Source organism: Antechinus flavipes, chromosome 1, assembly GCF_016432865.1.
Source record: "Antechinus flavipes isolate AdamAnt ecotype Samford, QLD, Australia chromosome 1, AdamAnt_v2, whole genome shotgun sequence".
NCBI classification, from domain to species: domain Eukaryota; kingdom Metazoa; phylum Chordata; class Mammalia; order Dasyuromorphia; family Dasyuridae; genus Antechinus; species Antechinus flavipes.
This window is the reverse complement of record NC_067398.1, coordinates 705,342,233-705,358,375: the sequence shown is the minus strand read 5'-3', so window position 1 is coordinate 705,358,375 and position 16,143 is coordinate 705,342,233. Positions and strand designations below refer to the sequence as shown.

The following is a 16,143-nucleotide window of genomic DNA, read 5'->3' as shown; positions in this document are numbered from 1 at the left end:
CGGCGGGAGCAGGAGCACAGAAGTGGGTGAGATCAGGCTGCTCCTGCACGCTTACAGGGGCCTGCTTCACGGCCCCCAGGACCGGGCAGAATTGCTTGTCCCCACTTGTCCCAAAAGGCACTCATTGGAAGGAATACTAAACCCTATCAGCTTCTCTAAACTCCCTCCAATCATCACTGTTCAGCGCTTTGGAGCCAAGGAGAATGAGGTTATCTGTGATCTGATATCCCCTGTTCTAAGCCCCCTCCTATTCCTGACACCCCCTGTTCCAAGGCCCCTCCCAGCCCTGACATCCCCTGTTCTAAGGTTCCTCCAGCCAGCCCTGACATCCCCTGTTCTAAGGCTTTTCCAAGCTCTGACATCCTTGTTCTAAGGCCCCTCCCAGCTCTAATATTATATATATAAATATAAAATATATACATACATATATATAATATATACATACATATATTATGTATACATATATAATATATACACAAACATATCTATTATATATATAGGTTATATATTATATATATATATTATATGTGTGTGTGTATATATATATATATATATAATGAAATCTTTCATGGGCACACTTCCTGCAAGTTTCTTTTTCTCCAGACTAAATGTCTCTGTCCTCAGAAAAATGAGTAAAAGAGGCACTTCCCTCCCTTATTTATAAAAGTGGAAAGCTGTTGGTATGACACTATCAGAGCTGGCTGATGTTTTAGGTGGTTTTGCTAAACCATTTTTTCTCTTTCTCTTAGACACTCTTTATTAAAAGAGATGGCTCTTTATGCAGTTGAGGGGGAGTGATGGATTCCAGAATGAAGGTGATGTAAAAAAGATATTAATAAAAATTATTTCTGGAAAAATATCCCTTTTTCCACTAATCCTGGGGTGATAACAGCCTCTTTTGAGATATGGCTGAAATTTGTTTGTGTTTTCCCCATCAAATGATAACTTAAAACATATTTTGTGTCCTATGTGTGAGCCTCATCTTTGTAATATTCCAAATCACATTTTAACGAATGCACATGATTGGGTTTGTACAACGAGAGACTTAACGACCCATAAAACGAGCGATGTGCAGCTGTCAACCTGGGATACTGTTATGGCACCTGTACCTTGCAATGAGGCACCAGGTCCTGATGTGCAAAGGAGGAGTTTCATTTTTTAATTTTCAAAAAATAAAAAGGTTTTCTTACTTTTATTGATGCTATTTATTTTTTATTTCATCCTCATTTTATGAAGACCCATTGTAAGGGCTTCATTCACCACAATGCCTTCTCTAAGGCACCCTGTCAAAACACATTCCTCCTCGTCCCCTTCCTTGGCTTCTCCATGACCTTTCCACCATAGCTAAGTGGCGCCATATATGAGGAGCTGATTTGGAGTTAGAAGACCTGAGTTTAATTCTGATTTCAAACATTTAGAATCTGGGTAATTTTGTTACTAAGTTACTTCACCTGTCTGCCTTAGTTTCCCCAATTGTAAAATGGATATAAAAATAACACTAACCTCAAAGTATTGTAAGGCTCAAGTGAGATTTTATTCACATGGATATATATGTTTAAATATGTATATGTGTATATATATATGTATGTATATATATACACATACATATATGTATATATTTAGAGATATCTATCTATCTATCTATCTATACATCCTCTCACCCCAGATCCTTATTGTTCACCATGCACAGATAAAGTCCTGTTTTAAAGCTCAACTTTTGTCTTTGCTATGGAGTTGAAAATATCTATGGAGACACCTTGGTAAGGATTCTTTGATATAAATTCCCTAAAACAGCAAGAACATATATGTGTGTGTATGTACACAATGTATATGTATGCTTAAATACATGACACATGCATACACATGTTATGCCACATATGTTATATGATTGCACATATATGTATTGTATATATTCAAATATACACAATTCTGTTATGTATATATATGCATGTACACACAACACAATTATGTTTACATAATTGCATATATATATACAATATATATTAAACATACACAATATGTGCATGTAACACAATACAATTATGTGACACATATGTTATGAACACATGCTAACACACATCTATGTACACATGTGTGAATACACACATACATGGTGTACTTAGCACAGGTCCTGAATACTAAAAGCTTATTCCCTGTACTTTCTCTTCCCCAACTTACTGATCACATTCTAACTTGTAATAGGGAGTACTGCTTTTTACACCTCATCCCTCTTGTAGACTATAAACCTTTTGAGGGTAAGGATTCTCATTTATCATTTTTGTGTCTTCACTGATTTAGTCAATCAATCAATAAACAATTATTATGTGCCCACTGTATGCTGAGCATTGTGCTGGAGACACAAAGACAGAAGGAAAAAGTCATCCCTGATGACCAAGGAGAATATTTCATTATGGAAAAAATAAGTGTTTCCTTTAAAAAGAAAGGAGGATACGTCTACACAGACGGACATATACGTGTATACCTAAGGTATATCTAAATTAAATGCATGATTATTTCAAGCAGTGGCAGCTGGAGGTATCAGGAAAGGTTGATATCTGAACTGAAAGTTGGTAGGCCTTGTAAGAAATGGAGATGAGGAACAAGAACAGATGTAGTATGATGTGAGGAAATATAGCACATTCAGTGTCTTAGGGTCTATGAAGGAGAGTAACATATATAGTAATGAAGGGGAGTGTATAATAAAACTGGAAAGGATGAAGAAATGTGTTCAGGGGCAGCTAATGACTATATTGAATTGAGTTGAAATGATAACTTGATTGACAGATTAATAGCAGAGTCAAAGCTTGGAGTGGCCAGTGAAGCACATCCACAAGAAGCCCAATTTGCCAACCTGGCCTTGGTCACACAAAGGTCTTCCTCTGACCCAGCCCGCCAGCCCGGGGCTCTGCATGGATAGTCACGATGCACTTTGACCTTTGTTCCTTAGATGACCAGAGAACTGCCCGCTCTGGCCCCTGGGTCAGATTGCCAGCATGGCCTGATCCCACTGAGAGCTGCTGCCTGTCGCCCACCAAGAGAAGGGCAGCCTGCAGACCCTGACTGGCTCTCCTCACTCCCCTTCCTACCCGTATTCCTCTCCCCTGAATCACAGCATCTGACAAGGAGCAGAAATCTGGTCAGTTCCTTTTCCAAGGTTGCCAATGTCTGAAATAATATTTCTACACATTCATGGGCAGGCCAAAGGGATTGGGACTGTGGGTGGACAAAAGTTTGTATTGCTCCCTTTTCTCTGAACTGAACACCTGAGATTACAAGGTTTACAGGGAAGCTTAGAGAAGGTCAGAGGCAGAGAAGAGCTTAGTTTTCATGGAGACCAAACTCTTCATAAAAAGGAAGGACCTAGAACCATAGGGACAATAACTTCCTTAAAGCAGAAAGAGACAGAGCTGGGAGTTAGAGACTTAGCTAAACAATTCAGAAACTCATTCTACCTTACCTAGGAAATTACTAAAACTCTCTAGTAATAGTTCTATATGCTATTTAAAAATATTTAATTTATAGGATCATAGATTTAATGAAAGAAAGGATCACAGTGGCAATTTAAACTCACTTCATTTCTTTGATGAGAAAACCTCAGAGATTAAAGGCCTTGTCTAAAATCATATAAGTAGTAGGAGTAATAATAATAATAATAGTAGTAGTAGTAATAGTAATAGTAATAATGATAATAGTAGTAGTAATAATAGTAGTATAGTAGTAATAGTAATAGTAATAATGATAATAGTAGTAGTAGTAGTAATAGTAGTATAGTAGTAATAGTAATAATGATAGTAGTAGTAGTAGTAGTAGTAATACTAATAGTAATAGTAGTAGTAGTAGTAGTAATACTAATAGTAATAGTAGTAGTAACAATAGTAGTAATAGTAATGGTAGTAATAGTAGTGGTGGTGATGGTGGTGGTAGTAGTAGTAATAATAATAATAACAATAATAATAATAATAATAGTAATAGTAATAGTAATAGTAGTAGTAGTAATAATAGTAATAATAGTAATGGTGGTAGTGGTGGTGGTGGTAGTAGTAGTAATAGTAGTAATTGTGGTGGTGGGAATAGTAGCATTGATACTTATAACAGTGGTAGTAGTAATGGCAGTAGTGGTGGCAGTAGTGGTAGTAATAGTAAATTAGCTAACATTCACATTGTGCTTTAACTATATAAAAGTAATAGTAAATAAGCTAACATTTATATCATGCTTTGTAAAAATCTGATCTTCACAACAACAATCCTCGGAAGCAGGACCTATTATTATTTTTATTTATTTTCATTTTACAGATGAGGAAACTATCCTTGCAGAGCTCCGGGCTGGCAGGCTGGGTCAGAGGAAGCCCTTTGTGTGGCCAAGGTCAGGTTGGCAAATTGGGCATCTTGTGGATGTGCTTCATTGGCCACTCCAAGCTTTGAGTCTGCTCTTAATCTATAGCCCAAGTTATCTAAAGAGGTTAAGGGCCTTACCCAAGAGCACACAGGCAATTTAAAAAGTAACTCATATTATTATGGTACTTTTAAGGCAGGCAGGTTGCACAGTTTACATTATTATTTGATGAATCTTCACCATGACTCTGGAGATAGGAGCTATTATTAGATAACCCCCAATTTTTACAAATGAGCAAACTGAGGCTTTGAAAAGTTAAGTGACTCATATTCAGGTACAGCAAGTTGCAGATGCAAGATTTGAACTCAGCTCCTCTCACCCCAGATCCTTATGTTCACCATGCACGGATAAAGTCTTGTTTTAAAGCTCAACTTTAGCTTTGCTAAAGAGCTGAAAATATGTGTGGAGACATCTGGGTAAGGAGCCTTTAATATAAATTATACATTAGACCTAATTAGACCCAATTTAGTACCTCAACATCCCTAAGTTTTATTAAAAGTCTTAATGACCCATGCCAATTGATTGCATGAATGTTCAAGAACTTGGACTCCTTAGGAAGCCCCAGTGGGAGGATGGGAGATGAATGGCTCATTTCACCTGGGAAGCCGGGAACAAGGACGGCTGACTTTACCTGGACAGGTCCCTGCAGGCCAGACACATTTCTTATATAATACTCTGAAGAATGACAGCTGCTGGCCAAGTTGGAGTGAAGATCCTAGGGTTAGAGCTGGGTGGGACCCTAGGGAGGGTCATACTGGCTTGTTCTTATCTACAGAAAAGGATTTAAGTAGCCTAGGTGTCCAGGCAAGTAAGTGGCAAAGCCAGGATTGGGGTTGAGGACTCTGAACCCTTTCTGGTAGAAAGTCTCCCCCTTGTAAGACTGCTATCCACCTACTCTCTTATGTGTCTGTGTTTATTTATTAACAGGTCATCTTCCCCATTAGAACAGAAAAATCTTGAGAATGTTTTCTCTTCCATTAGACTTTGAGCATCCAGAGGGCAGGAACTATATTTTGCCCCTTTTTGCGTTCCCTTAAGGCTATGTATATAATACATAGTAATAGCCACTTAATAAAAGTTTATGACTGACTGATTACTATCATTCCTGCTGAGGATTCAGCTGGCTTTTTATTGGAGATCTTCACTGAACAGGAGGCCCCTTTAAGGTCTTCTATTGCACTTTTAAATAATCTCAATTATTAGGAGGGCAACTAGATGGCAAAGGGGATAGAGTGCCAGCCCTGGAGTCGGGAGAACCTCAGTTCAAATCTGGTTTCAGGCATTAACTAGCAATGGAATACTTGGCAAGTTACGTTACCCTGTTTGCCTCAGTTTCCTCATCTGTAAAATGAGCTGGAGAAGGAAATGGTGAATCACTCCAGTATCCCTGCCAAGAAAATCCCAATGGGGTCACAAAGAATTAGCACAATTGAAATGACTCAACAATAACAAATTGTTAGGAAAGTCTTCCAGGCTAAATTTACCTTTTTGTAACTCCTCCTCTTTCCTTCCCCCTTTTACTCCTGAGGGTTCCTTTAGTCCTTTCATAATGATTATTTGTAGAAGACTGTCATAATTTTTTCTTTCCACCCTTTGAGGCAGCCAGGTGATGCAGTGGATAATCAAGAAGATCTGGATTAAAATCTGGTTTAGGATATGTACTAGCTCTGTGTGATTTTGGCCAATTCACTTAACCTTGGTTTGCCTCAGTTTTCTCAACTGTAAAATGAAGATAATAATAGCACCTATCTCCAAGGTCATTGTAAGGATTAAATGAGATAATATTTGTAAAAAGTGCTTAACCCAGTCGCTGGCACATAGTAGGTAATGTAATAAATGCTTATCTGTTTCCTTCCTTCCTTTCTTCCCCTCAAGTCTTCTCTTTTCCAATCTAAACACATGGCTCCATACACAACTTGGATTCAAGACCCTTTCTATCATGACTGCCCTGCTCTGAACATTTTCCAGAATATCAAAATACACTTCCCAAAATGGGAGAGCCTGCTACTGAGCACAAGATTGCAGATGGGGTTGACCAGGGTCAGGAAGATTTAGGATTGCTTCAAAGTTTATCCCAGGAACAAAAGGTTTAGCAATTGTTGATGCTGCAAAATTACTCATGCATAAACTTGTAAATAAAAAGCTATAATAATAAAAAAACCCAAAGTTTATCCCACTAGCTGTGTGACCCTGTGCAAATGAATCACCCCCTCTCAGCCTCAGTTTCCTCCTCTGGTAGCATCTACCTACTGAGATGTTGTGAAGATCAAATGAGATTTTAAGAATTATATTAATCTAGTTATAATTATCATTATTATTATTCCTGAAAACTTCAATCTTTCTTAATGTAACATCAGGGGTATTTGTGATGAGATCTGGAACACCATGCGGGGAAAAAGTCGACTCCATACTGGAAATCTTTGATAAAAACAGCTCTCTGTTGTCCCCCACTCAGGTCTATTCTTTTTCTCTCCACTGAGCCCACTGGTATTTGACCTTTTAAAGGAGACTGGCTCCTGGGCATGCTTTGGGAGAGTAATGACAGAGCTGTTGGCAGCGGCCAAGTGTGTCCTAATTGCAGCCTAGTTGACATCGACTCTGGTTGGACTTCTGGGTTGTATTCCATTAGTCCCAAGGCTTTGTGTCATACAGCCATTAAATCGTTGTTTTTGCTGACAGCGTCATTGTTCGCTAACCCAATACAGTGCAAAATGTTCATGGCGTGGATTTCTGCTGCTTTCTGTTAAGCTTGGTGGTGTTTGAGAGCTGCCCTTGGAAGATGTGGATCTTTGTGGATGCTGCTGCTCAGTGTGTCCTCCCCAAACTCCATCCCTCCGATGGGCTAGTTACATCAGTGAATAATGTGATGGGGAAATATTCTCTAGGAAATAACATATTCAAGGTGTGTGTGTGTGTGTGTGTGTGTGTGTGTGTGTGTGTGTGTGTGTGTGTGTGTGTTGTTATCCAGGGACAAGAACTGATGAAAGAAAAGGATTCTGGGTTTGGATCAAGACAACTTGGGCTTGAGCCTCTGTGCCTGTGATAGAGGACAGACCATGGAGTCACAGAATGTCACTGATTGGAAAGAACCCCAGAGACCATCTCTTCTCTACAACTTAAGCCAATGAAAGAACTCAATTCCTCTTCTAGCTTTGCTTCTGGCTCTCTGGACTTTACCACTATGCCCCAACAAGGATACTTTTGTGTCCTGCCCCCCCTTCACTTTCAGACTCATTTTCCTATGTTGTTTCCTCCCCTCCCATTAAAATGTAAGCTACTTGAGGGTAGGGATGGTCTTTCAGCTTTTATTTGTATCTCTAGTGCTTAGCATAGCACTGGCACATAGTAAGTGCTTAATAAATCCTTGTTGGCTGAGTGACTCAATTCCAGAAGCATTTATTTAGCATCTAAAATGCATAAGGAATGACAGAAGCAAAGGGAAAAATAGCATCTACTTATTGGGATGTTGTGAAGAGCAAATGAGATTTTAAGAATTAAGAATGATATTAATCATCATAATGACAATAATAATAATTATTATTATTCCTGAAAACTTAAAACTTTCTTAATGTAACATTCCAAAACGTTAAAAGTCTTTCTACCTTAGTGTAAGGAAATAAAACCAATCAATCAACTTTTTATTAAAAACCTAATTTATGTCAGAAACTATGCTAGGTCTTGGGGATATAAAAGCAAAAATGAACTAAATCTCCTATCCTAATGGTATATTGTTCTATTTCCATCTCTCTCTCCTCTCTCTCTCTCTCTCTCTCTCTCTCTCTCTCTCTCTCTCTCATCTATCTATCTCTTTCTATCATCTATCTATCTATCTATCTATCTTTCTATCATCTATCTATCTATCATCTATCTATCTATCTCTTTCTATCATCTATCTATCTAAGTATCTATCTATCATCTATCTCCATCCATCTACCCCATTCACCAATTTTTTACATGTCTATCTATCTATCCATTCACCTCTTCATATCTATGGAAATATATATATATATAGATAGATAGATAGATATAGATATAGATATAGATATAGATAGATAGATAGATAGATAGATAGATATAGCGACATGGATAGGAAAAAGATACTATGAGAGGGAGAAAGAATAAAAATACCACTCAGTCAATATTTAAACACTTTCTGCGTGCCAGGCATCGAGGCTATAAGAGACAAGAGTACAGTTTCTATCCCCTTTCAAGGGGCTAACGCTTCAAGGAGGACAAAGAAGAAAACCACATGGATGAATAAATATCAAAGTCATTTCAGAGGGAGAGATCATTGCCAGCCATGAGAACCAAGAAATTTGGTACAAGTTATTTAGCCTCTTAAGCCTCAGACTTTCCATCTATAAGTTGGGGGTGCAAATGTTTGCACTCCCTAACCTCACTGGGTTGTTGTGAGGAAGCATTGGGTAACAGGAAAGAGTTCTCAAAATAGGAACTATTGCATATGTACATGTACTTATTGTTTATATTCATTTTTGTGGGAACCTGTGATTTTTATTAGCATGAAGTCAATCAGTCAACAAATCAAGTCAAATAATGACTTTAAAGCACTTACTATATGCTAGGTATTGTGTAAAGGCTGGGGACACAATGAAGAGTAAAATAGTCTCTGCATTCAAGGAGCTTATATTCAAAGGGAGTAGACAGCACACAGCCACGGGCAGTCAAGATGGATACAGGATAAATTGGTTATCATATATCATATCTCAGTTAGGTGACACACTGGATGGAAAAGGGAAGAGAGACTCGAGTTCAAATCCAGCTTCAGACACTTAATAGCTGTGTGACTCTGGGCAAGTCCCTTCCCTTTGTCTGCCTCAGTTTCCACATCTGTAAAACAGGTTTAATATATCACCTATTTCCCAGGATTGTTGTGATCACTAAATGAGATAATATTTGTAAAGTGCTATATAAACCTTAAAATCCTAATAAATGCCATCTTCATTGTCTAGCCTCAAGGGGCACCTTGGAAGTTCCCACACTGATGCAGCAATTCTCAGGAACTGAAAGAGTTGAGTGAATTTCCCAGGAGACTGAGGAGCAGTCGCTTGTCTGGGAAAATCCAGCCAGCATGTGTCCCAGGCAGGACCTTAATCCAGCTCACCCTGAATCCTGTAGCCTCCGTGTAATGTTGCCTCTCAAATATGGACATCATCTTTATAAAAGAGAGGATCAATCTGGAGAGATGCAATTATCTGAAATGGTGGCTTAGAAAGGAGCATTTTCTTCCTTCCTACTACTAGAGAAAAGATGAAGCGGTAAAATGTCCCGGTGACTGATTTCCCCCTATCTGGCTGAATCTCTGTAATACCGCTGAGCTTTGTGCAAAGACCCAGAAACCAAGCCTGACCTCTTGGAGGATGGGCCTGAGGGTAAAGGGGATTCTCCAAAGGTTGAATTTCTCATTTTCTCTGGATTACTGGGGTTTTCAGTGCTGTCCAGCATCATGCCGGTGACATGTCCCTTATGTGCAGGCAAGAGGGGAACCCAGAAAAATCTCTAAGGGAAGGTTCAAAGCGACCGATTCCCCAGAAATCCGCCCCCAGGCTTCCGTGGTTGCCCTTGACCTTGTGGAAGCCGCCTCTGCAAAGGGCTGAGAACCCTCCTGACTTTGACACAGCTGTCTTCACGGAGGATTCAGCTCCCTGGACTGTAACGAGCAATTTGTCTCTCAGCCTCGATCCAATGTCAGTTTAGCTGACACAGACTCCAAGTATTAATTTCTTATTGCGCCGTCTCACATTTCAGCAGACAAAGGGGAAAAATGAGGCAGGATGCACAAGATACTGAAAGTCATCCACCTGCTGCTTCTATTAGGCTGAAAGTGATGGGGATCTCTCCATTGAATGATGAGACCTTAGCTGGGCTTGTTTTTCTTAGGCCCAGAGAAGCGTAACCCTAAGTAATGAAGCAGCCCCTTTCCTCTAGCCTGGTGTCTGAGGCGTTTTGCCAATCCGTCTTCCTTCACACTCCCTTGATTTCATCCCCTTAAAACCACCTGGCAGCAAGGTGTTGGAGAAACCTGGGAACCCAGAGCATTTTTCAATGGCTGGCAGACGTCTCGGCGGTTCCATCGACATGCCTTCCTCCATGGCCCATTGAGCTCGACCTGTGCGCCATATTGCTGATCACAAGGTTTGCCAGCAGACACACAAAGCTCTCATCCAGACATACACAAGCTTCCTTAAATGGACACGTTATAGAATTATGACTCCCAGCATGCTGGAGATCACTCAATCCAACAGTCTCATCTTTAACACAGGAGATAATTGACGCTCAAAGAGGGTTTCAAATGACTTCTGCAAAATCATACAGCTTGTTTGTGGCAGAGCTGCTGCTAGAAATCAGGTTATCTGTGTTCCATTCTGGACCCCTTTTTATATTCTTTTATGTTATCCCTCCTGCATATCTCAACTCTGTGTTTAGAAGTGGGGGGATGGAGGGCAGCTAGATGGCACAGTGGGTAACACACCATTCAGATCTGGTCTCAGACACTTAACACTTACTTGTTGTGTGACCCTAAGCAAGTCACTTAACCCCAATTACCTCCAAATAAAATAGAAATAGAAAAATAGAAGTGGGGTGAGATAGGATAATTAAAGATGACCATTTAAATTTGGTCTCAGACTACTTAATACTTACTGTGTGACCTAAGCAAGTCACTTAAAACCCCAATTACCTCCAAATAAAATAGAAATAGAAATGAGGTGAGGTAGGATAATTAAGGATGAAGATAGACCTTATTTTTACCCCAAAAATATAAAAATAGAACATATCCTATGGTAGTAGGAGATAGAATCTTAGATCAACTGAACTTTGTCATGTTCATGTAGGAGCAATCTGGTAACGCACAGGGACCCCTCTTTTGAAAAAAAATTAAAGTTTATAAGGTAAAATGCATCAAATTACAAAGGAAGTCATTTTATTCAAATGCACTTATCAAAATATTAAAAAGACAAGTTCACAGGTCTCATATTAAGAGCCCTGGTCCTAGTAGAAAGTCCTTAGCACATCAGTATTCCTCTGTGGAAAATCCATGGGATGGTATAGACTAAGGTGTCACAGGATCAGTCAGTCAATCAACCAATCAATACATAAGCAATGGTTAAGGGCCAACTATGCACCAGGTGTTATGCTAGATACTGGAGATAAAAGGATTAAGAAAATAAAATCATCCCTGCTCTCCATCCTATTAGAGAAGACAGCATGTGCATCCACATGCATAAATTAAATAAACATAAACTAAATACAAAATAAAAGAAGGTAATTAAAGAGAGAAAGAACTGGCAATTGGGGTGGAGATGGAAAGACTTTATGTAAAAGGTGTGATTGAGCTAGGTTTTGAAGGAAGTGAGGGATCCTCTGAGATAAAAATATATGCCCAACATGGAGGACAAATGCTTAGACATGGAGTGCTATGTGTGAGGAATAGATGAAAAGGAAGATAAGAAAGGATAGATGTGATCAACAAAGTAGACGACTGGTTTTGGAGTCAGGACCTGAATTTGAATCCCATCTTCATGGTTACTGCCCTGTAACCTTAACATTTGTGGGTCTCGATTTTCTCATATTAAAATAAGATGATTTGACAAGGTGAATCATGAGGCGCAATCCAACTCTAGAACTAGGAGATCTTTAGATCAATTAAAGCATTAAGAATTATGTTCATCTGTTTTAGAGGAAGTTAGTTGGTACAGTAAGCTAGATGCTTGTCTAATTTCTGTTTTAATATATGGGCTCCAAGGATGGTTTGATTCTATCAGACAGTCACAAAAAGCTTCCCATGTGAAATCATCAGATGGTGCTGTGGATAAAGCATGGGACTTGGAATTGGAAGACTTGAGTTCAAATCTTGCCTCAGACACTTAATTAGCTATATAACCATGGGCAAGTCTCTTAAACCTCTCAGCCTCAGTTTCCTGACCTGTAAAATGAAGCACTTACTTCACAGGATTATTGTGACTATCAAGTGATCTAGTATATGTTGCCTTAAAATACTATATAAATGTCAGTTGTTGTTATAAACATCCTGAGATTGATGGTGTTTGGTCCAGAGGAGCAAAGGAAGAGTGTGATTGTAGAGTTAAAGACTTGATTGCATATCTTAAAGGTCTGCCAAACAGGAAAAAATAGCAGACAAAAGGAGCAGTGTCATCTCAGAAGCTAACTTGCCCTCTCTCTCTCTCTCTCTCTTTTTTTTTCCTGTTTTTCTCCCTGTCACTAGCTGCAGGGATCCAACCCTCTTCTCAATTAAAAAAAAGTAAATTTTCAGCAATTAGACACTGTCAACACTGGGATGAATAGGTGGTTTTGTGAGGTAGTGGGTTCCCTATTAATGGAGGTCTTCAAGCAGAAACACTTATCCAATAGGAAGTCAGAGAAAGGATTATCACTTCAATAAGGGATGGGTTGGACTTCTTGTTTGTCTTTTGTTTTTAGAGAGGACTAATGACATCTCAGGGTGATTTTAGTGAGGCTAGATGAATTCTAGGCACCATTGTGACATTGACATTGTCTGATTCTATGACTGCCATTTGTAATTCCAGTGATAGAACCTAGCATAGCACCAAGGACAGCACCATTGTCCTCACTAAGTACAGTACTTTGTTGATGATAAATGAGGCTGGCTCAGAATAAAGATCTAAGCAATCCTGGCTATTTCCAAGGCCCCTAAACAGTTAAAGCTTCCTCGGTGATAGTATGGAAAATGTTAGCACAGAATAGCTCTTGTGAGTGACTTGGAGGAAAAAAGCAATTCTGCTCTATCATACACAACACTAAGAAATTGGTACATGCAGCTGAGGGTCTACTTTCATCTAGATGTACTATTTTTAGTTTCTTTGCAAAGATTTGGTCTGCATACCTACTGTTCTCCATGTTGTGGGAATTTGGCTGTTCCTTTGAAATGTGTATCCAGAATGGGGAGAGAACTACTTGTCAAAGACAGTTAAAAAAAAATGACCTTGCTGTGTTTCCTGGGCCTGGCAGGGGTTATTGTCCCAAATGGCATGGTTAGGGACTGATTACTTAGATTTACTCTTATTCAGGTAATTACAGAGTTTGCTAAATCTCTTCTTCAGGTCCTGGCTCCCTGCATCACAGTCCTAATTTCTGCAGAGCCCCTGGGCTAAGGTCTGGCCAAGTGTGGCTGGCAGGTGCTGCTGAGTTTTTTCACAATGCCGCCCATCTCATATTGGTGAATTCATCCAAAGGAGTCCATTTCAATACTGTGCTCTCTGTGTTAAAGGGAGATGCATTCTAGGTAAATTTACCCATGCCCTACAATAGATTCACCATTTCTTCCCTTGTTTTATGGACGAAAGGTTCACAGTCTGCATCCTGAGACTCACAAGTGTGCCAGGGGAAAAATAATGCTGGATTCAAAAGGCTATAATAGCTTAGAGAATTAACACAAAAATATAAAACCCAATCACCAAGGCTACTTCTTTTCAGAACTTCCCTATTATCATTGTTGCCATCTTACCATTTAATAAGATTTGCCACCTTGATTTCAGCCTTCACTCTTTAATCTTTCTCATCCCATATGTCTAATTGGTTATCAGATTTTTCTTTTTCTACTCCCTACTTCATCTCTTGGATTTGTCCCCTTCTTGCCACTCTAACTGCGATCACCCTCATTCAGACCCTCTTTAGCTCTCCTAACTATTGCAATAGCATCCCATTTGGTCTCCTCGCTTCAAACCTCCCCCCTTAGATTCATCATCCACTCAACTGTGAAAGCAATTTTCCTGAGGAGCAGGTCTGGCCATATCACCCCCATTCAAAAAACTTCAATGGTTCCCTGATCACCTCTAGAATAAAATACAACTCTTAATCTCCCCAGCTACTAGTATGTTCCCTATTACCTTTTATCTATTCTGCTTCTATTTTTATGATGCGCATTTGTTTCCCCAGTTGAATGCAAGTTTCTTGAAGGCAGGGATTCTTTCACTTTTGTTTTTTTAATTCCCTTCACCTAGAATAGTGCCTGGCACATAAGTACTTAATAAATGCTTATTGATTGAATACTAAGTGGCCACCCTCATCAAAAATGGTTCAAGGATGTGAACAAATAGTTCTCAATATATTTCAAACCATTTTTAACCTCTGGCTCCTCATTCTTTCTTACTTACCACGCTTACAACAAATTCAGATTCAACTAATCTGGTTGATTCTTTCTCCAGAATACTTCTCTCATCCCTGCCCATTTTTCTATCCACAGTGTCATCACCCTGGTCCAGACTCTTGCCACCTCTCTCACGGGTTACTGGTCTTCCGATACATCCTCTACAAACTACAAAATGATTTTCATAAAGCCAGAGGATCCCATGACCATATTATCTTCATTCTCAATAAACTCTAGCCCCTTTGTATTTCCTTTAGGATAAAATGCAATTTCATTTTGACATTTGTAACCCTTTGCAGTCAAGCTGAAGCTTATCTTCCTGACCGTATCATATGTTGCTCTCCTTGCTACTCTTTAGACACAGGGGAATATTTCCCATATATTTGCACCCTTGTATGGGCTGTTCCTTAAACCGGGGATGTATTCCCCTATCTCTTATCTCTCAGAAACACTTCTTTTTCCTTTGAATGCCATCTCAAATGTTACTTTCTACATGAAGCCTTTCCTGAACCTCCCTAACCTCTTACCCACTCTGCCAGTAATCATTTTATTATCTAGTCTGTATGTATTTTGGAAATATCTATGTGCAAGTCGTCTCCCCTGATGAAATGCAATTTCTTTGAGGGCAGGGACTATTTCACTGGACCTGAACCCAGACCATCTGGATCTGAGGCCATCTTCTCTGCTATGTCTGACTCATTATTTATCAAAATATGGATATCTGCATCTTTTAATGCTGTGTCCTGTGCCTCTGAATTAACCCCCCAAAACTGCCCAGTTTGACCGTGAGAACAAAGGGGCTCTGTTCACCTCTTTCTTTCTATCCTCTTAATTCTAACCTAAATGCTGCTTGACTTCTCCAGCAGGTGAAAACAAGGGGATGTTTACCCCTCTCCTTAAATCTATTCATTCAAACCCAATTACTGACTGGCTCGTCCATCAGGGGACGACAAGGGGACGTTTTCTGTCCACAATGAGTGAGTATCTTAATTCAGGCTTATTGAATACATGCTTATTATCCTGCTTAATTCAGGCTTATTGAATTACTGGAAAGGAAAGGGGAAAAGTAAAATCTGAAGAACAATAGGAAAGAAAATCATCAGATCAGCTTGGAGTGACTTCACCTCTCTGAAGAATATATAAAATCATGAACATTCCATTTCATCCAGGCGGCATTAAGATGGTTCCTCTCCACCTCCCTCCCCCTTTCCTTATTTATTTATTTTTGGTAAGACTGCTTTGGTTTCTTCTCATTATTCATGAAATGCTTAAGGCAAATGTGTCGAATGCACAAATATGAATTTGTAGAGGAGGAGGTGGGGGAGGAGAGAGGAACCCAATTCAGTGGTTCTCTATTCCTCCAAGGAATCTGACCTTTTCATCAGATTAACGGGCTGCTCCTTGAGCAGGAGGAGAGGTAAGGTGGAAGGTATTTTCAGTCAAGCACAGTCAAGTTAATGAGGCAGCCCTTTTTGTACCACCGTACTTTGGAAGCCCCCAAAGAGGGCACAGCATCCAAATGGTGGCTTGGACTTTAGACATCTGGAAAAAACAGCTCAAGGGGTTGTTACTGTGTTTTATGATGATGATGATTTTTTTTTTGCAT

The 16,143-nt window shown here is 39.4% G+C and overlaps 1 protein-coding gene across 3 annotated transcripts in view; it reads right to left on the bottom strand.

Moving 5' to 3' along the window:
• CCDC60 (coiled-coil domain containing 60) overlaps positions 1-16,143 on the bottom strand; it is a 198,531-nt gene that overhangs the window by 138,062 nt on the left and 44,326 nt on the right. The gene's annotated exons all lie outside the window — the stretch shown is intronic.